General features: G+C 39.5%; 1 long non-coding RNA gene across 1 annotated transcript; it reads right to left on the reverse strand.

Annotated features, from left to right (window-relative positions):
• Positions 1 to 534: 534 nt before the first annotated feature.
• Positions 535 to 15929, reverse strand: LOC117948713. Its single transcript, XR_004657541.1, has 3 exons — positions 15917 to 15929; positions 8058 to 8061; positions 535 to 679 (listed from the first exon to the last, which is right to left on the reverse strand). It is a non-coding gene; the product is annotated as an uncharacterized LOC117948713 (long non-coding RNA).
• Positions 15930 to 21469: the final 5540 nt, after the last annotated feature.

A 21469-nucleotide genomic window follows, 5' to 3' on the forward strand; every position in this document is an offset into this window, starting at 1 on the left:
ACACAAAGAAATTAAGAAAAATTCCTGCACGAGAGAGAGGAAAACGAGTACCAGGACAGTTCTGTCTTTGTTTCCGTTTTTCATAAACCATACATTCTATCTCTGCCCGATGTGAGTCGGGTGCAGATGTGAGTTGTGCATGCTCAGATTTAAATGGTTTACGGCATACAACGTGTCATACTAAAATTTGTGAAATCCATGAAATAATAAACTTTTCTCATTACAAAAAATAACAGAATATGGAAATCTTTTAAAAAACATTTACACTTTTTTGATTGATTGCTAGATTGATTGACGTGTTGCCAGCAGTGAACAAACTTTGTTATGTAGGTCAATTTTTATTGTATTGATTGATTCATTGATTTGATGTATTGATTTATTACAGAAGTCTCTCGTTAGCATCTTGTAGGCTACTTGTCGTAGAGTGACGCAAGAGCAACTTCCTTCTGCACTTAACTCACATCGGGCAGTGACACATTCTATAAAGCTACTCTGAGATGGCTTTTTATTTTTTGTATTGAATTTCTGCAGCAAAAAAACCAAAATGTAGCATTTACTAAACCCAACAAAACAAAAATGAATAAATAAATAAATGAGTAAAACACAATCTATGGTCAATACAATATACTATTATCTATTGTATAAGGGCAGACCTGACACATATAAAATAATGCAGTTTCTGTAATTCCACCCGCTATCAGTGTTTTTATGACATTGGGCTATGACTTGAATACATTTTCCACTTAGGACGGAACACGTGTTAGTGTTTTGGAAGAATTATGTGATTTTGAGGAGTGTTTGCAGTGTTTTGGTAGACATAGTTTATTGTGTTAGAGTATTATTGTATTTTGAAAAATAGCGTTGGAGTTTTGTTTACAATGTGTTGTTCTGAGCATAAAGTTTTGCCAGTTGTGTGCCGTTGATATATTGGTGCGTCAACATATAGCAATGTATAGCAATTGTTAAAAACTGTAATTTTAGCTGTTTCTAGAAAACAGACTGATAGGCTCATGTTAATTTTCTGTGTATAAGAAGTTCAGGAAAAAGTGTCTGACATTTTTGTGTGATTTGGATTTTGGTGTAGATTGTGTAAAAGAGATCAGAGGCTCAGGTTGCCATGTTTTACAACCCCTGGAGGGCACTGACAAACCTTACGTTAGTCCTAGTCTGGGCCCAGAAGTCAGCCGCCTGTTTAAACATGAAAAATTAGCCAGGCCCTCAGACACCGGTCATTATGTGGTCGCCACTCTGCTTTTCCACTATAGTTGGGCCAAATGGGACGTGATGCTGGGCCAAGGAGCCAACCAATGCTGGCAATTCATGGCAGAACCTCCCTGAGGAATGGTAACTGCACACAGGGAACCGTGCAATCAATGAAAGGGTGCGTTGAGGTGAGGGACAGTTGTAAAGATTGAAAAGAAGAAGAAAAAGATAGGAAAAGGACAGAGAAAGGCTAGTAATGCAAAGACAAAAAGAACTACAGGGGATGTTGAACAAAAAGGAAGAGGGGTGGATCAAGATGCTGTCTAAAAGCCAGCTCAGTGTCTCACTCTGAGATTTACTGGCACGAGACAAGGACAAGCCATATAAATACTAACCAACGTTACCTGTTAGCAGGTACGGGAAAAAATACATTTCATGAATAAGTAGATCATTTAATTACAATACATCTTCATTTTTTCCACCCATACTTACCGTTAAAAAAATTAATTTCCTAATTTGTAGTTTTTCATTCATGGTGTGATGAAGAAATAAATGCTTTTATGTAAATTTTGGGCTGGCAAGGAAAACGGCTTCCACAGCAAAAAGGACATGAAGGCGCACAGTTTGTAGTAAATTGAAAGAAATGTGCTTTTCCAATATCAACATTTTCTCACTGCACTGATTTAAGACAAGGTAGTAAATCAACTTAAGATCAATTCATGAGGTTTTTGTAAGTACCTATAGTGTTGTTGATGGTCCTATTTGAATGCATGCTGTGTACTCTGTACTCTGTACTGTGTGTTGTGTGTGTGTGTTTGTGTTTGTGTGTGTGTGTGTGTTTGTGTGTGTGTGTTTGTGTGTGTGGGTGTGGGTGTGTGTGTGTGTGTGTGTGTGTGTGTGTGTGTGTGTGTGTGTGTGTGTTTCTGTGCATCGAACAGATAAATTAATACTTTGGCCCCCAGGAACACAAACATGCATGCACTTGGACACACACAAACACACACAAATCTCAAACTTCATTTTAACCTACTTTGAAATATTTTTCCATCACTCTAATGGAATAAGTACTTACACTGAGGTTATCTAGGGGGAGCTGACCTGCTTTTTAAAGAAGGAATAAAGACACATACAGTTCTCTCTACAGCTATTTAGAATTTAATGTTAGTGTAACTGTTGAGGCTTGAATGAGGCCATTGTTTCCAAGCTACAATCACAGACAGCCTTGTCATTGTTGTTTTGTGTAAAGCTCATATTTCACCTCAACCTCAAATGGCCTCTGATGATAATGCTCAGGCTTCCCAAAGCCTCAAGGGCTTCAGTGGGTGTTTCAGAGGAAGGAGACACCAAAAGAGACAGAGTAAGGAAAGAATATTAAGTAAGTAAGAGTTAATATAATGGGAAAAACAATGAGAAAAGTTGAATGGGGAGGAATTGAGACAGAGGGGCGTTGTTTGTTGCCTACTCTTGTTACTGTAACCACAATGCCAAAATTACTCATCATTGTGTCTTCCCTGTCATGACAGTGGTCAAAGGACATGGTAATGATGCCAGAAGAGACCTCCTACTCCTCAGTGTCCGTGGCAACCTTGGCCCACGCGCTGTAAACAATGCAACACACAGGCATCCATAAACATGTACATAGAGACAACCACACACAGACACAAATAGAATGTGTGTGTGTGTGTGTGTGTATGCGTGCATGCGCACGTGTGCACATTTGTGTGTGTATAGCATCAAACAAACAAAATGATGAAGAAATGATTATTTCAAATCAGCAAGTGTTTCCAGATGTGAAACGGATAGACAGAAAAGGGTCTGAGATTTACATTTGGTGTCACATATAATGTTCAGTATAACACCCAATAAAATTGTTTCTGCATAAAAATACTATTCATTTGTTTAAATTATGTTCAGCTTAAGGACATGTAAAAATTAACTGTGTCAAGACACAGTGATGCAAGTCTCCTTGTCTTTAACTAATAAAATGGTGACCAGAGGAAAGAAGCAGCTGGTGCAAGAAAACTGAGGAAACATTCCGTGGATCTGATCGCACAACTAGACATTGTTTGGATATTCAGGATATTCTTTCACATTTATAGACACATGCCACACTTGCTTTTGTGTAAAAAGACTAACTGCAAAGACACGTCAGTTGTCGGATTTACGTTAATAAAGAAACATGAACATTTATTTCATGTTGCAGCTTAATTGCACAGTATTGCAGAGCAGGAAAGATGTTTATAAAAAAGCTACTCCCTGGTCTGTACAAATTAACAAAACTCTGCTCATACTCCATCATATCCTGTGGGTATAATGATGATAAGGTCACAAAAAGCACATTATTTTTGCCAAATAACATTGAGGTATATATAACACTATAGATGTGTAGGAATCCAATAATCATCCATAAAGGGTAAAACATTAGCTCCCCTTGCAGTTCTTTTGGTTGCAGTCGAGCAGCAAACGGTGCTCACCCATATTGTCATTTTTGTGGCTTAAGGCTGTGAGAGCTGGCAAAACACCACAGAACAGAAGCTCTTTCCTTATAGCTGTCCAATCCCACAGCTTCACACACCAGGGTGGATTTTATATCATTAAATGAATCCTTTTAAAGCCATCTTTTACAACCCCACGTGTCCTCACTTCATGAAAGGTCTCCTTTGTTTTTGTGTCTAATGACAGCCTCTTAAAGATTTAATGACAGCCAGTAAAATATTGATAACTAATATCAGCTGGAGGAAGGGCTGGGTTTCTGGCATGTAGTTGGAGACCCCATTCCACCACGATTGGCTTGTGTCCAGGAACTTGGGGGCGCACAGATGTATACAAGACCCAAACATTCAGACTAACGGAGAGGAGACAGTAAGTGATGCATTGCGTTGCATGTGTAAAAAGTACCTTGAGTGTGTTAGAGTATGTTTTATGTACGAGAACTGTCTAATGTCACATGTTTTTGACTGACAGGTGAAGTAAACAGAAGTAAAGTCCATAGTTCTACTTGCCCTGCAGGGCCACTTCCTTGACAAAGACACCGTGCTGACTCTGACAGCCCTGAAGTAGTATCTACCTCCATACAGTGTGAACTACACTAACATGACAGGCAAACACAGCATATTCGTTGGCATGTAGCCCAAAGGCACACAACCACAGGTCACTCCTCAGTTAGAATTACCCTCATTAAGTGTCAAAACTGTAGAATGCAACCATGAGGGAATTAATAAAAGCATTAGCATGGCAATGAAGAAAAACTGTCTAGTCAATATTTGCGTTTCCATTTCTGCACAGTAAAACAACAACCAGCAAACTGACAGACAAATTAACTACCAAATGCAGTTCAACAACAAGACAGGATAGAAGATGGGTTGGTTATTACATCAAAATGTGTTAAAAGGAAGAGAAGTGGCGTTGCGAAAAAAGAAAAGATAAAAAGACTATGTTTACTCTCTTTGTAGTTTGCAGGGTGATCTCTCATTTATCTCTCTCCTTAAACACAGTGGTTCACCCTGCTGCTAAAAGCCCACCTCAGCAGTTTCTCTCCCTCTCCTTACCCTTTAATATTGATGATTCTCACAGGATAAAATAAGTTAAGTGGAGATATGGTAATCCCCCTCTGCTTGCTGAACTCATTTGTTTACTCTGGGGTGACTCCGGTGATGTAGCTATGCCTTTCTAGTCGCATATAATTTCACGTTTAGCAAAGGCTACCGTCTTTAATGCTCCCAGTATCAAGGTCATGAATAACTAATTTTTTCAGCCTCTGGAATTATGATTCACAGATAAAAAGCGAGCAAGAGTTCTCTCTGAAACATGTTGTCAGCTCTTACCTTTCTGTTCGGAATATCCTCAACAATCTTTTAAATGCCTCATGTTTTGGTTACATATATTTGTTTTATGTTTAGGATTCTATTTTCTTTTCTTTTTCCCACTTCTCTTTGTAGAGAATAATTATTATATGTCTGCACTGATATTTTGGAGTAAACAAGGGCGATGGAATTGATCACTTTCAAAAGGTTTTGGTTATGGCTGTGTGGAAGTGAAGATCTGTAAAACGCTTACATGGCACAGAAGTTTGAAATCCAAAATTCATCTCAGGCCTGCTGTTCAAAGAACTGAACATTTTGTGCTCAGTCACTGTCAGACTAAAGAACAAACTAATTCAACATGTCCGTTTGAGAGAAGTCTTCACCTGAGCATGAAATAAGTAAAGACCAGATTTATTTCTTGGTAAAAAGAGCAATTATTGAGCATGGTATAGCTGGATTCCTACTCAAGGTTATAGCAGTGATAGGCTCTGACACCCCTGTGGATCCACTCTGCCCAAACATAGGAAATGGACTGTGAATTCCCTTAGATTAGAGCCTAACTTCATTGTATAGTCTGTTTGATAAGGGATTAAACTCAGTAAATCCGTTACTTCATATGAGACTCCGTGTTTGAGTTACCCTCTGCATTTTAGAGCTGTTACTCTCCTCATTCTTACTTTTCTCCTATTTAACAGTTTTGACAGAGCAATGGTATAAATACAGTGGCTTGCATACATTTACACACCCATGCTAAAGTTGACTAAAAAGAATTTAAAAAAAAAATGCCTTAATTAAAAAAATAGGAAAAATTCAACCTTCAAGGACACCAATTTTCTTTATAAATGAATTATGTGTTGCAAATAAATAAATGTTCTTCCTTAAAATACAGGGGGCATAAGTATAAATACCCCTAAGTTAAATTCCCATAGAGGAAGGCAGGTTTTTAAAGGCCAGTTAAGTCATGGATCCAGGATACTATGCATCCCGAGAAAGTTCCCTTGGCCTTTGGAATTAAAAATGCCCCCACACCATCTCATACTTTTCACCATACCTAGAGCCCTTGACTGGCCTTATCCTGTGGGGTGCCTCAGGGTTTGATTATAGGTCTGATTTCATGTGCTTTTTATATGCTTCCTCTACAACACATTATAAGCAAATTCAAAGGTATTTTGTTTTACTGCTACACGGATGATATTCAATTTTATTTCCCTTTTTACCCTGACCAGATTGTCTGTCTGGATGGCCAGTAACTTTCTTCAGCTAAATGCTGACAAAAATGAGATTATAAATGTTGGTGTTGATAGCATTGCTGCTGATGTGGCTAGCAGTATTGGGTCACTTAGCTCCAATGTGCGCTCTAGCCCGAGAAATATTGGTGTTACTTTTGATCAGGCAATGAATCTTGACAAGCCTGTCAAGCCCTTGACCAGCACATGTATATTACACCTCAGAAACATTGCAAAAATAAAGCGTGTTGTACCCTAAAACGTTTGGAATATTGTTGTACTCTTTTTACGTGCCTGAGCAAATCATCTGTAGACTGCTTACATATGGTCCAGAATGCTGCTGCTAGACTGTTGAAAAGGTGTAGGAGGTATCTTTTATTTGTATTTATTATAAAGTCCTTTATTAGTTGATGCCTGGAAAACTAGCTAGTCTTCCTGGGGTCAAAAACAACATTTAATCAGACAATATTAAAACATTTCATTACATATAGGTCATGTCATATTACCCCCATTCTGGCCTCTTTGCACTGGTTCCCTGTTAAATTCAGATCGATTCTTGTCATCTCATTCCGAGCCATCCATGGCCAAGTATCTGCTTACATTAGTAATTTGCTGCACCCTAATGTTGTCAGCAGGTCTTTGAGGTCCTCTGATCAGGGCTTACTGGTTGTTCCCTGTACTAAGTTAAACACTAAAGCTGACAGAGCCCTCGAAACAGGGGAACCTAGATCTCATGATCTGAGAGTGGAGACCTCTGTTGACATCTTTTAAAAGCAGTTTAAGACGCATTTGATTTGCTACATTGTTGATTTTATTAAAACATTTGCAAAGCAAGCTGATCCAATTTTCCATGTTGATAAGAGCATTAAAATGAGAAAAAAATAATGGGACAAAAAGAAATCAAGGGACATTTAGAATAGATAAAATTGTGTGATTAATTGCAAATAATTACGAGTTAACTATTACATCAATGCCATTAATTACTTACTTACTTACTTACTTACTTACTTACTTACTTACTCACTTACTTACTTACTTACTTGCTTGCTTACTTAGTGACAATACATGCAGACATAATTCTATCATTCTCCAATGTATCTAATTATTCATGGAAAGAATATTAATGAAAATAAATCTAATCTGTAATTCTGCCTACATTCTCTAACAAAATAACACTGAGACACAACTTAGCGCTGCACAAAAACAGTTGAAAAATGTTGAGCCATTACCTATTTACAATGGCATCTCCCAACCACTGGTCACAAGATTATTGTTCTCAGGTTGTAAACAAAATGATCAGTTAATGATATTAAGCCGTTTAAGATCAATACAACTCAAATCACACTGGCTTAGTTAATGTTATTATGGTATTCAGGAAGACACTCATTTTTATAAAAATCCATTGAACACAATTTTGATGATTTTTACACCTAGCAATGTCAACATTTGCAAAGAACTGGCAAGCTGCGCTACTCAAATACAGAGAAGATCATTCCCTTTTCAGTTTGTAAACTTAAGGAAAGAGAAGTCCCACAACAGTAAGGAAGAATCCTTTAAGTGGGGAAGAACACATACTAAAGAACATGTTAATTGATGTAATTGTTAACTCACAAAACAACAGACATTTTTGCCTCCAATTAACATTTTCCATGATCAGCTGTGAGCTTAGTTACCATTTAACAGGTATGTTAAAACCAATAGTGAGGACGTGTTGTATGTGACTGAGATAAGGAAGGATTCATCCTATCACATTGTATGCTCTTATATCATATAAACAAATCTGACAAATATCAAATAAATCCTTTTAATGTAAAAATTGAATGACCCATCTTGAGGTTAGGGTTAAGAAAAGTAAAAATTAATTTAAAGCAATTAATTAAAACAAGATTATCAATAATAGAGGCATTAAAAGTTTATTTTCATGGTTAGAAAAGGGATTACATTTGTGTTGTGCCCTTCATTTCATTTTCTCTCTGTGTACTACGACAAAGAGGTAAATGATATTAAATTATTTTGTATTTATGCATGCACACACACATAAAGTAAAGATAGTAAAGGCTCTTGTAGATAAACTCATCTTCACAGCAAGGCCTCTGTTAAGACAGACACCCTGGTAAGAACAATCCATTTCAGCTACAGACAGCATTTGCAATTAAGCTTCAACCTCACTTCTATGTTGTCAAATCCTCTTGCACTGCCTTCTCTTTGAATGAATCACCTGTAAAGTTTAATTACTAAGTCTCCTTCCCTATCTACCACCATCAGCCTAACTCTTGCAGGCAACATGATCAAACTAGGGCAGTTTCCCCCCAGAAACTCCATCTCTAATGCATGGTTGCTTTAAACAAGACTGATGAGGGCCAATAAAAGGGTTAGAGTGAAGCTGTATAAATGCTCTGGATAAATGGGTGGTTTGAAATTCAAACAAGACGCAATGCACCCTGTCTCTCTGCGAACCATCACCTTATCGTGGTGGAGAGGTTTGGAGAGTGTCCCTATGAACCTGAGGGCTGTGTTGTCTGGAGCTTGGTGCTCCTAATAGGGTCTCCCATGGCAAAGTGGTTTCAGGTGAGGGGCCAGAAAAAGAATGGTTCATAAATCCCTATGAATCATCGAGGAAGAGGTGAAGTTACCCTGTCCGGAGGAAGCCCGGGTCCCCGGCCTGTATCCAGACCAGATGGAAGGCTCATCAGTGAGCACCTGGTGAATGGGTGTGCCACGGAGCCCGGATGGGCACAGCCCGAAAAGCAACGTGGCACCTCCCTCTCCATCCCATCTCTACGGACCAGACCCGGGAGGTAGAGGCTGGCTCTAGGGACATGGAATATCACCTCTCTGAGGGGGAAAGAGCCTGAACTTGTGCGGTAGGTGTAGCACTACCATTTAGATCTGGCGGGGCTTACCTCTATGTACAGTTTCGGTTCCGGAACCATACTCCTGGATAGGGGTTGGACTGTTTTCTTCTCCGGAGTTGCCGAGGATGTGAGGCGGGTGTGGGGATACTCACAAGCCCCTGGCTGAGCGCCGCTACGTTGGAGTTCACCCTGGTGGACGAGAGGGTAACCTCCCTACGCCTGCAGGTCGGGGGAGGGGGGCTCTGACTGTTGTTTGTGCATATGCACTAAACAAAGGCTCGGAGTATTTCGCCTTCCTTGAGACCTTGAATGGAGCCTTGCATGGGGCTGCAATGGGGGACTCCATAGTTCTACAGAGTGACTTTACACTTACACTTGGGGCATGACGGAGACACATGGAGCGGCATGATTGGGAGGAATGGCCTCCCTGATCTGAATCCAAGTGGTTGTTTGTTGTCGCAATTCTGTGCTAGTTTTGAATTGTCAATGACGAACACCATGTTAAAACATAGGGATGCTCAAAAGTATAACTGGTACCAGAGCACCCTAGGCCAAAGGTCAATGATCGATTTTTTTATTGTTTTATCTGTTTTATCTGTTCTTAGGCCATGTGTTTTGGACACTTAGGCGAAGAGAGGGGGGAGCTGTCAGCCGATCACGATCTGGTGGTGAGTTGGGTCAGGGTTTTCGCGCATTACTGTAGATGCTGGGGGCATAGAACCCAAGTGGACAATGTTCAGTGTTTCCATTGCTGAAGCTGCGGCGGGGAGCTGTGGTCTCACACAGGAGCTTCAAGGGACCGTAACCCATTAACACCATGGTGGACACCGGTGGTAACGGAAGCCGTCCAACTGAAGAAGGAGTCTTTCCAGGATATGTTATCCCAGAGGACTCCAGAGGCAGTTGCAGGGTACCGAAGGGCTGCAGCCTCTGCCGGGAAAGAGGTTAAGCAATGGGTGTGGGAGAAGTTTGGAGAAGACTTTCAGTAGGCACCTAGATGCTTCTGGAAAACCATTCACCACCTCAGGAGGGGGAAGCGGTGAACTATCCAAGCTGTTAACAATAAGGATGGGGCGCTGTTGTCCTCAACTGAGGAGGTAATAGGGCGGTGGAAGAAGCACTGTGAAGAAGTCTTAAATTCCTATAATTCACCATCAGTAGCTATGTTTCCATCCACACGTTTTTATCCAAATTAAGTGATATCAAATGAAAAATGTCTAAAGGAAACCTTGAAAGTAAAATTAAAAGGAAAAACGTAACTGTCTCATGGGATTATTTCTAGATCGATATACAGTTTATTCGATAAACGCTGATGGAAAATATATTTGCCAAATAAAAATTTAATTGCGTTTAAGATATGTCATTTTATGGTTGCTACCCGGCACAAAACAAAGACGTTTTAGTCAATTTCCGCCCAGTATTTCCGCTCTGTTTGCACACATGGCTTGCGTCAACAAAGACAGATAAGTCAGTAAGTGGACGAATGAGGAGACAAGAGACTTTTTGAATTTAATTTATCATGAACTTGTTAAGGAAATGGCCAAAAAGGTTACAACAAGCTATGGGACATCTTCTGGAATAAATGGAAGGCACTCAAACAGCGAGATTTGTCTCAAAAAAGAGTTGTCTTGCAGAGGTATCAGAGGGAAAATAAAAGGCAAGCTGCATCTGCCTCATCATAGCAATGTGTTGATAGCGTTGTTTTTTTTTTATTATAGCTTAATATTTTGCTATCAACTGGCACATAAGCACTACAACTTGTACAATATTGGAATATTGTCCCAGACTCGAAGTCAGGGGTATCAAACAGGGGTATCAAACTTCTCAGCCTCCCTGGTAAAGTCTATTCCAAGGTGCTGGAAAGGAGGGTTTCGCCAATAGTCGAACCTCGGGTTGAAGAGGGACAATGCGGATTATGTGGACCTGATGGCATCATCGGCCTGTGACCTTCAGCACTCACTGGATCGGATTGCAGCCGAGTGTGAAGCAACTGGGATGAGGATCAACATCTCTAAATCTGAGGCCATGGATCTCAGCAGGAAACCGATAGATTGCCTACTCCATGTAGGGAATGAGTCCTTACCTCAAGTGAAGGAGTTTGAATACCTGGGAGTCTTAATCACGAGTGAAGGGACAAAGGAGCGGGAGATTGGTCGGAGAATTGACACAGCGGGTGTGGTGTTACATTCAATTTATCGCACCGTTGTGACAAAAAGAGAGCTGAGCCAGAAGGCAAAGCTCTCAATCTACCAGTCAGTTTTCATTCCTCCCCTCCCCTGTGGGGATGAAGGCTTGGTAATGACCAAAAGAACAAGATTCGGGGTACAAGCAGTTAAAATAGATTTCTTCAGGAGGGTGGCTGGCGTTTCCCTTAGAGATAAGGTGACAAGCTCAGTCAACTATGAGGAGCTCCGAGTAGAGCCGCTCGGAGTAGAGCCGCTCCTCCTCTGTGTCGAAAGGAGCCAGTTGATGTGTTTCTGGCATCTGTTAAGGATGCCTCCTGGGCGCCTCCCTAGTGCACCAACTTCTACATATGAATGGTAACTTTACAGAGACACTGTGTGGCAACTTTTCATGCAGAACATAGAGCGTAAGATAGTGTTAATGTTTAGCTTTTCAGGGAGAGTACTGTAAGTGACTCTGACCACTTTTTAATGAGATGAGTAATCATTCAATGAGTAATTTTTCAATCATTCAAGTAGAGTTTGGTTGCAGTTCTACTCTGACCAATGTAAAGCACTGCAAATTGCCTGAACATTGAATTGCAGTACCACTTGATTACAGCTGCAGTTGTTGTAGCAGACATAACTCACTTTTTCAAGTTAACCACACAAAATTAGGTAAAGGATGGGCTCTCTCCAAAATGCAGATTAGCGTGAGCCCTGAAGCTGTGAGTATCAATATGTATATTGTATAGACTAGACAGCTGTGTATTGTGGCAGGGAATTCTTTAACTCCCCACAGTGTTACTGACAAAGCCATAGATTTCTCAAAGGAACCTGCTGCTTATGTGAGGAATGACAGATACATTTTGTTGAGACCATGCGGAAGGCATTGCTAATTGCTTTCCCAGATCAATAAATGACTGCATGCTGCACTGTAAATCTTTAAATCTTATCAGAGATGGTGAATAATACTTATGTTAAGCAAAAGGTGTAACAAATGTATTTCTTGACTCTGGAGATTTGATGAAAATCATAACTTTAACATTTGTAAGAAATTAAGTAAAGTACAAGATAAAGATAGTACAATGGCTTGATTCTGACTCATATAAGTGTTTTATTGTGACAAAATACAGTAAAGTTTTATGTTGAGTACACTTCACCAACACATGAGGAGTCACTTTATGCTGTGGGACAAACTAGAACATGATAACAGGGCATGGCGTCTAATAGCTGGGGCATGAACACCAGATTATATGGCAAGCAGGAAAGCACAATTCACAAACAGAGTCTGATTAGCCAAGCGTTAGCCTCCATGATATGAGCGGCACTAAGAACATAGCTGGAGTCCTGTATCAACTTACACTCAAAGTTGTGTATTAAACTATTAGAACATGTTTCAACAAGGAGAATTCATTAGCATCACTCTGTGTTAGTGTGTAGAGTAGGCTGAAGACAGCACTGACGTTGTGGTTTCACTTATGTAATAACTGTTGTTTTTTTGGTATTCACTATACTTTTGGTAATGTATACAGGTTGGATTTTTCCTAATTATCTTAATTATGCCATTAGGTCAATTTTTTATTTTATTCTTTCTACAAATAGGCTTATTGTAGAAAACTCCCTGCTGGACTGACGAGCTGACGTCACGCCTTGGACTCACGTATTTGCGCGCATGCGCAGTTTCATTGTTCTTTTCATAGTTTGCTGTGGACACGAGCACGGTCGCTCCTGAAGTTGTACGCTACTGGTGGTACAACGTTATCCTTTATTTGGGGAAATTTGGAATGGCAAGCATCATATTAAAAGAAGATCATGTTCTCAAACCAGTTCCAACCACTGGTACTCATAGCAGTCTTACTTGGGAGTATCCCTCAGAGCTGTGGTCATGAGACCTCAGGAGAACATCTCTGCCCTGTGGCTTTGTACTGACCACTACTGTGAACACAACTAAGCAGCGACTAGTCAGATCTGTGCATTTTGGCAGGGCTCAACCATGCTCAATTTGGATAATAGAGAGATTAGCACAATTAGGTGAAGCTTACCATGGCAGTGTACATACTGTATGTCATGTGTTGTCCCGCTTTCTTTTTGTGGTGGTAGTGATGAAACCTCTTTTGCCTTTCCGCTTTGCGGTGTAAGTCCTTGGTCCAGAGGCCAAATCTCTGATGGGTAGCCATAAGTCACGTCTGGGTTTAGCACATTGCTGAGGCTGGCTGGGGCTGGCTGAGGTTCACTGTGGAACCACAGCCTAATTCACCCAGCACTGTGAGGAGACGGTCCGTCTACAGCCCAGAGCCATGACCAACCAGTGGCTTTACTGTGGGGCTGCACGCCAGATATATTATCCCCTTTTCCTTGTTACTTTAAAACCCCACTCCCTTATTTTGGCTCATGTTTTTTGGGGGTTTCATGTCTGTTGAGTTTTGGGGCTTGGCTGACACATGTTTTCTACTGTATTTTCTCAGGTTAATGTGTTATTCAATGTTCCATTTTAAATTCACTCTAGTATCACTTATTAGCATACAGAACTCTTCACTATCCAGGAAGATTTGCTAAGTTGTGCTTTATTTACTGCTATAATAAACACATATGACAGGGTTTCACTGCCAAATAACAAGTAAGATAAATGTGTGTGTGAACATTTCACTCAAGTGCTTTACAATACTTGTTAAGATAATCCATTTCTAGGAGAGAGGAGTGGGTGGGAGAATTAGAGGTTTAAACAGCACAATAATCTCCCCATATCTCCTCCTCGACACGGAACACTCTCTCCCCGCCACTTACTGGAGATGTGTGGATGTGATAACAGAGAGTAAACATACTTGGGCTGCATGTTCCAGCACACACACACACACACACACACACACACACACACATACACACACACACACACACACACACACACACACACACCTTTCAAATCATTCCCTGGTGCCACCGCAGCTACTTTACAAATAATGGCCCCCATGTGTGTGCAGGGCTCCAAGGCTGTGTGAGGCAGGGGGACTGGGCTCTGTGCCCAGTCTGAAACCCTGTCAAGATCACTGTAAATTTCATTTCGTTTTCAGCAGCTGTAATTTAAGGGCCAGATGTGGAGGAGATTGAGGACAGAGTCAAATAAACAGCTTGTTACATATTTCTTTTCCATGCCTACTATGGCACATGGTTATCTGTCCACAACACTCGTCAAAACAATTTAATTTCAGTCTTAGTCTAAAATTGATGAGCAGAATACATAGTCTGCTATACAATATATATCATATGCCCCACTCTGCCTGTTCTACTATTGTTTACATGTGTATGTATGCACATATTGTTTTGTGTGGCTGCAAATAGAAAACTATGCAAAATAAAATAATACACTGTTTAACACATGGGATCTAGAGCAAATCCTTCTCATTTCAAAAAAGGAACATTGAATACTGACATACGACCTTGTGTCATAAATACCAGTACAGAGGCTTCATTACTGTATATGTGACTATGTGTTCCCCTGCCACTAATGGTCCTAAAGCTTGAAAGAAATCACATTGGCTTCCATAGAGACATTGGCAGTGTAAACAGTGGGTTGTACCAGGGAAAATGATGTTAAATCCTTTGAAACCCCATGCTAATTGGAAATATAATGGAGGATGAAGGGACACTGCTGGACTAGGTGGGAGGCCTGATGAATGTGTGTAGACTGGATATGTAGAGGAATCTCTCATGTGTTTTGGCAGGGAGGGGCAGCCTACTGCTTAGGCCTTGTGTGAAAAGTCACACTTTATAAATTAGAGTGACCGGGGCAGGACACTGTACGCTAGGTCACAGTGGATCGTGGATCTGATTGAGTAAACATAGAGGAATGTATATTTATTCAGCTGAAGAGAAAAATGAATCATAAATTAAATTGAATCTTGACAGCAGAGAAAACAGATAATCAAATGTATTGTCTCAAATCACCAGGGATTAAAATGTATGCCTATGCAGTAGACTTTTTTCCTAACCATGTCTTTGTCTCTGTGTATTGAAGCATTAACTATACCAGGCCCAACATGCACAATCTAGTATTAGATACACATACACACACACACACACACACACACACACACACACACACACACACCTCCTTCTTTTCATTTAATTTCATCCTGTGGTCCTGCCAGTCTCAGCTCACAGCTTCTACATACACACAAGATTAATGTTACTTAATTAAGAGTACAAAGTGACTAATTGGGGGCACATGTCAAAGGTATCTGTGTAATTTGCACATCAGTTATGATAAGTTTGAGGAGATTCGTAGTGTCAAAACATGTCTAATTGCAGTCGGAATTTATAACATTGTTTGTTAATGCCAAGGTAATTACAGTACATGTAGAGAGACACGTGACAACACACATACACATGTAATGTAGACACACGCAGGCATTTTCAAATCAGGTACATTTCTTTGTGTGATAGCCTTTGTGTATCCAAAATGGTTTTATAGAATTTAATGAAACGAGCACAATCTCTAGACTAAATCTGACGTTGCGTGGACATCATATGTCGTCATATGATATCGTATCATGTTAGTAATATATTCTGCCATTACAGAGGGAATTGTTATAATACCATAAATTTGACATGGTAAGGTAAAGATAAAATCTAAATTAAGTTTGTTCAAGTAAGCTACAGTATGTAACGTGTATGTTACGTGTCACATCATGAAAAGCTTTTTTTCATTTGGGTCAAATTGTGTTTGGAGGTTTATTCTTCCACTAATCTCAAATATCATGCACAAAATCTACATTTGAATATGATGATACAAAGCCTGTTGGGGACACCAATGTTTATCTGTAACTGAAAACGGAAGGCAGCTTTTCAGTTTGAAATGTAATGGGAAACTTATAAACCACACACACAATCACACACATAACACACACACACACACACACACACACACACACACACACACACATACATACACGCATGCACTCAAGCAGTGTCTTTCTGTGTGTGCTGTGCATGATATATGTGCACTTATAAACATGTGGTTGTGTGTGTGTGTGTGCGTGTGTGTGTGCATCCTGTAAAAATGGTTGCTACATTGGCCATGGCCAGACAGTCTGTGACCACACAGAGAGTAGCAGCAGGAGGTCGACACCTCCCTGGTTTACAGCCTTCTGAGAAGGGAGCCTCATTTTCTCCTGGTGTTGGCTTCACTCTTTCTTTTCTGCTCATAGTACAAGCACTAATATTAGATCAGTCGGGACTCCAGCTCGATAGAAAATGCTTTATACTTGTTAAAATAATTGCTCTCAGTTTTCCTACTCATAAAATTGCCTTTGTAATTCGGTGGGGAATGTATCTTCTGAGACAATCACTGTCACGCCAGAGCAATTGCAACAGTTTTAATTAGTGGCATCGAATTTCAACAGACATGAATACTGGATGCAACACAGAGGGGTAATTGTTGAGGTAATTGTCTTATTAATTCTGCCAGACTTAAGGGGGCAAACAGCAACTCCAAAAAAACAACAACACACACACCTCTTCAGGGGCGTTTTCAGAATTCTAAATTTGATGGAATTCAGTTTACTGAATAAATGGAAAATCATTTTTGTACTCTTTTGCTGTAGTTGCCGCCATCGGGCCGGTATGGAAACATGGCGTCAGATGGCGACAGAGACCCACTGTGCTTCTTACAAAGGCCACAACTCTGTTAGTCCTCCTGAAGAATTCCACCTAGAATTCATTTGTGCCACGGGGCTCCTTGCTGAACGCTGGTTGCTACAGAGGACTTTCACAGGCATGGACCCTACTGGTGTAATCCCATAATCCTACTGCACAGGGGTCTCAGAACATGGGTGGAAAGTGGAATAGGGTAGTGTGCTTTAATTAACATCTAAAAAGGGAGCAATAATGTTGATGAACAGAGGAGAGAAATGTAAGTAATGGGTGGAACTTGAGAAAAAAGGTGGGTGCATATAGAAAACATGCCAGTGCATACACACTTTTATATAAATCTCATCTAAAAAGATTTGTGGATGTAAAACACACAGATTTATTTCTAATGATTTACTTATTTCATACCAATCATGAAATACTGCTGATACAGAATATTCAGTCAGGGATAAAAATGCTGTTTAAAAAACAAAATACTCCAGGCCAACATTCGCAGGGTCTATGCTTAATGAAAAGCCTACTCTTCAATACAAATCACCTTATTCACTTCTTCTGTCCTGTCCTGTTGTGTCTGATTTCATTTCCTTCAGTTAGTCTGCATTAATGCCTCCTCTCTTGTGCTATTGATTTATTTCGGGGAATATGGTTATTACAACATAAAAACACTTGAGTCTCCATCTATTGGTTGTACTGTAGGAAGCAGGCTGAAAAAAAAAACAATTTACATTCACTTTAGCTGGAAAACATTTATTTTTGTGTAGCCAATCAATATCACTTACAAAATGATTGTAATGTTATTAATCTGGCAATATTCCTGTGTGGATGTTTTGTATATTGTCCTACTATGTGGTGTTTTTTATTATTTTATACAAAGAAAAACTGCATGCGGATTATCAAAACATTTGCAGGAAATCTCTGATTGAAAACTGTGTAGGATTTTATCCAAACCTATATCCAACTAAGAGTGCCTCGGGGCAATTTTGAACTTGGGTAAAATGTCAAAGGCCTCCAAGGCCAGGCAACAGGAAGCACCTGGGGTTCTCATGGAGCTGGCAGCAGTGCCAAACAAACTCTAATCCAATCACAGAATAACAGCAGGGCGGCTTCAGCTGTGCCTGATGGATATTGCTCCTGTCAACACCGGACCACAGATCCATAGTTCTTCTGTTTTGGCTTGTATTTCTTAATGTACAGTGTTTTTGTCTGTGAATCCATGCACACACACATCAACATTTTACATGCAACTGTGTATGCCCTCTATAAAGGCTTTGTTTACAAACATCAAGCCCACAATGTTGAGTTTTTGAATCGTAGGGGGCATGCAAAAAAAGTTATGACCAACTTTGAATTAAAGTATATTTTTTTCTTTAAATGTATTGAAGTTAATAAGACAACACGTTTGCATGCACGTTAGCTACTGACAGAACCAAATCCCAGAAAAAAAATATTTTCTCAATTAGGTCACACTTTGTGGTGCCCAGCCATGCCATCAACACTCAGTTTCAGCCGAATGACTGAGATTTTTAATGAAAGAATCATACAAGGCCTCCCTGATAAGGGAGGCAATACGGAAATGCTAAAATGCCTCCCTTATCAGAGAACAATGTTGTAGTCACATGATACGCACAGTTGACCCGGACAATAGGTTTTTCTTTTACTTACCGATAAAATCTAATTACATATCAAAGGTTCCCAACGCAAGACCAGGAGGAGGAAACACTCCTGTTACATTCACAATATGATAGTTTGTTGTTTTCTTGTAGATGGTATGTAGCAGTTTATGCTGCTGTCTAAAATGAGCATGGGAAAATAAGAAATAATAAAAGTTTCTTGCTATAACACTGCTTGACGAGTCTATCGGGTAAAAAAAACCTTTGACTCAGCCAGGAACCCTTGTAATTAGGTGTGCTGCTAGATGGGCCTATTGTAATACAAAACTACATGACTACTTATTCCAAAGTCTTGCAAACCCACAGCTAAAAGGATAATAGCTCTGCCTTAGAGTGAAACATTGCTGAGCCACGGAATAAGAGATATTTAGTCTGATTGCTCTGCTGAATACAGAAACTAAATCACATAGGTGTAAATTAAAAGATTGGTTAATTGCACGAACTGTGAGCGCGGACCAGTTACTAAGAGCAAGTTGAAGACTAGATGATTCCCTGATGAGCAGGCAGGATTACCTCTGTAATCTCTTCTGTCACATATAGTGATGCTCCAAATCTCCCCTCGCTCTGAGGAGCATTCAACCCGTCAATTGAAATGAAAGAGGCCTTAACGAACACCTCTCCCCCACTCATTGCGCACTGGGCTGTATAGCCCCCGCTGATGGTGTGTACGCTAAAGCTGAGAGATCAGAGTCCATTGCGGTGCAGGGTGAGCATCATTCTCAAATTCTTTTAAGGAGAAAAAAAACTTCTACTCTTTTGATTATTTTCTGTGTGTGCATGTTTGTATCTGGGTTGGTATGTGGAATGGAGACAGCATGTATACTCTCAATGAATAGGGTATGATTTCAACCTTTCTATCTCAGATGTCTGTAAACTCCTTTACCACATTGGATGGAGTATGCAAAATGATTTAAATAATTTTACACACCCCAAATAACTAAAAGGAAATATAACAGATACATACAAAATGTTAACTGTTGACTGAAGAAATGTAATAGTACTGGTAATATGCTAATATTCCAATCCCAAGTTGGAGTTAAGGGACTGGGGGTAGGAGTCCTGTTTCTCTTATGTATTATCATAAATCATAGTAGGCCTATTTAGTCATTCAATACCACACTGTCCCCTAGGACCATAATCTGTTTACAGGAGCACTGCAGCTTTGCATAGTACTTTCAAATCCATACCAAATGCATTTTTAATTGGTAAATAAATGCTAAATGCATGCTAACAGGCAATTGTAGCGGTGCTCCTGAATGCTTAAATATGGTTCTATGCATGATGTTCACATTATGGATTTTGCATCACCATGTGTTTCCAAGGTGATTTATAATCAGCCAAGCATTCAGCCTCTGTTGTAGCATAATGGAAGGTCTTGATCCAAGCTATGGCTTCATCACATTTGAACATGAATAGTGAAGATTTTGCAGAGTCTCAGAAGGAGAACACTCGTACGTAAGAATGTGTAAGAATATATTCAACTCCTCAAATTTCTTATTTAATGCCACTGCCACAAACCAGTCCTGAATTGTTCTGTACATTATCAGAACTCACCAAGATCAATGTCATCCTTGCCACGAAGGGTAAATATAGTAACATGTATTCTACATAAGAATGTAGATAACCAGCTAAAACATTATCATGAAGAACAATCATGTTATCACAGCTTTTATGATCTGTATAATAGTTCTGTTTTATTGATAGCAAAACATTTTCATATTTTAAGTTAATTTCTTTTTTTTAAGTAGGAATTCACAAAATTAGAAACAACGGACAATCCCAACATGCCTATTGTGTTGTATGTTAATGACATTATGCAATCCTTACAAATTGCATAGGTTTCCTGTTCATTTTCTGTTTAGGGACAGCTCCATCATTCAATCTTTTTGTCTTCACTGACTTTATACTTTTTTAGCAGGACCCAGAGCATGCTTTAAAATGTGACTGCTGTTCCAGAGCCACCCAGAGATCAAAGGTCAAGGAACAGCAGCACCATATCCTGCAGCACATGATTCTGTCACAGGCTAGGGCGTAAAGAGTGTAAACATCAGTTTTAACAGTTTTTCACGGATGAAGGTGTGAAGATTTGTTTGGGAAAGGAAACCATATTTCTTTGTCTTGTTTTTGGGGGATCAAGCTTAATTAATGGAATCACATTTTCAGTAAACTTAAGTCACTTAAGCAATGATATCGTTTTAAATTTGTGATATTCATACCAGCCATCTACTCCTGTATTCTCCTGAATATTACCACCAAATAGAAAGCAGTGGGACATTTTAACTGCAATAATATTTTTTTTTAAATTATTTTCTAACTGAGATGAGATTTGTTAAGAATATATGCAAGCAAATGTTTATTAGAGCAACAGTGATTTTTTTTGGTTCGTTTCAACTTTCATTAATTTATGAAAATATTGACTTTAGTGTGATCAGTTACGTTTATGATACCATGATACTATCCTGTCAATAATCCTGGCAGTACTCGAAGAGGATTCAGAGTCCGTGTAATAAGTCCAAAGTCAAAACATTCCCTTTTATTACTTTAATGGGGGGGAAATGAAGATTGACATTTATTGCATTGCAGCAACAGTTACCCTGACTTTATAGTTTAACAGGTAGTTTTGTTCAATATTAAAAAAATGCCTCCAATGGGATGTAATTTTGTAATTTTTGTGGTAGGTTTCTATCAGTATGATTTTGGATTGTGGAAGCAGCAGAATAGAGATGTGTGTTAAAATAGTTGTTCTACATACATCCTACTTAGACCTAGTTCATGCAGTTACTGAACCTGTTTTTTATATATATCATAAATCGCCTTTAAACTCTATCCAAGAAATGGTTTAGGAAGGAAGGAGATCGTGGTATGCCATTTGTACATGCACTGGCAGTAAATAAATACAGT

This window comes from Etheostoma cragini, chromosome 1, assembly GCF_013103735.1.
Source record: "Etheostoma cragini isolate CJK2018 chromosome 1, CSU_Ecrag_1.0, whole genome shotgun sequence".
NCBI lineage: Eukaryota > Metazoa > Chordata > Actinopteri > Perciformes > Percidae > Etheostoma > Etheostoma cragini.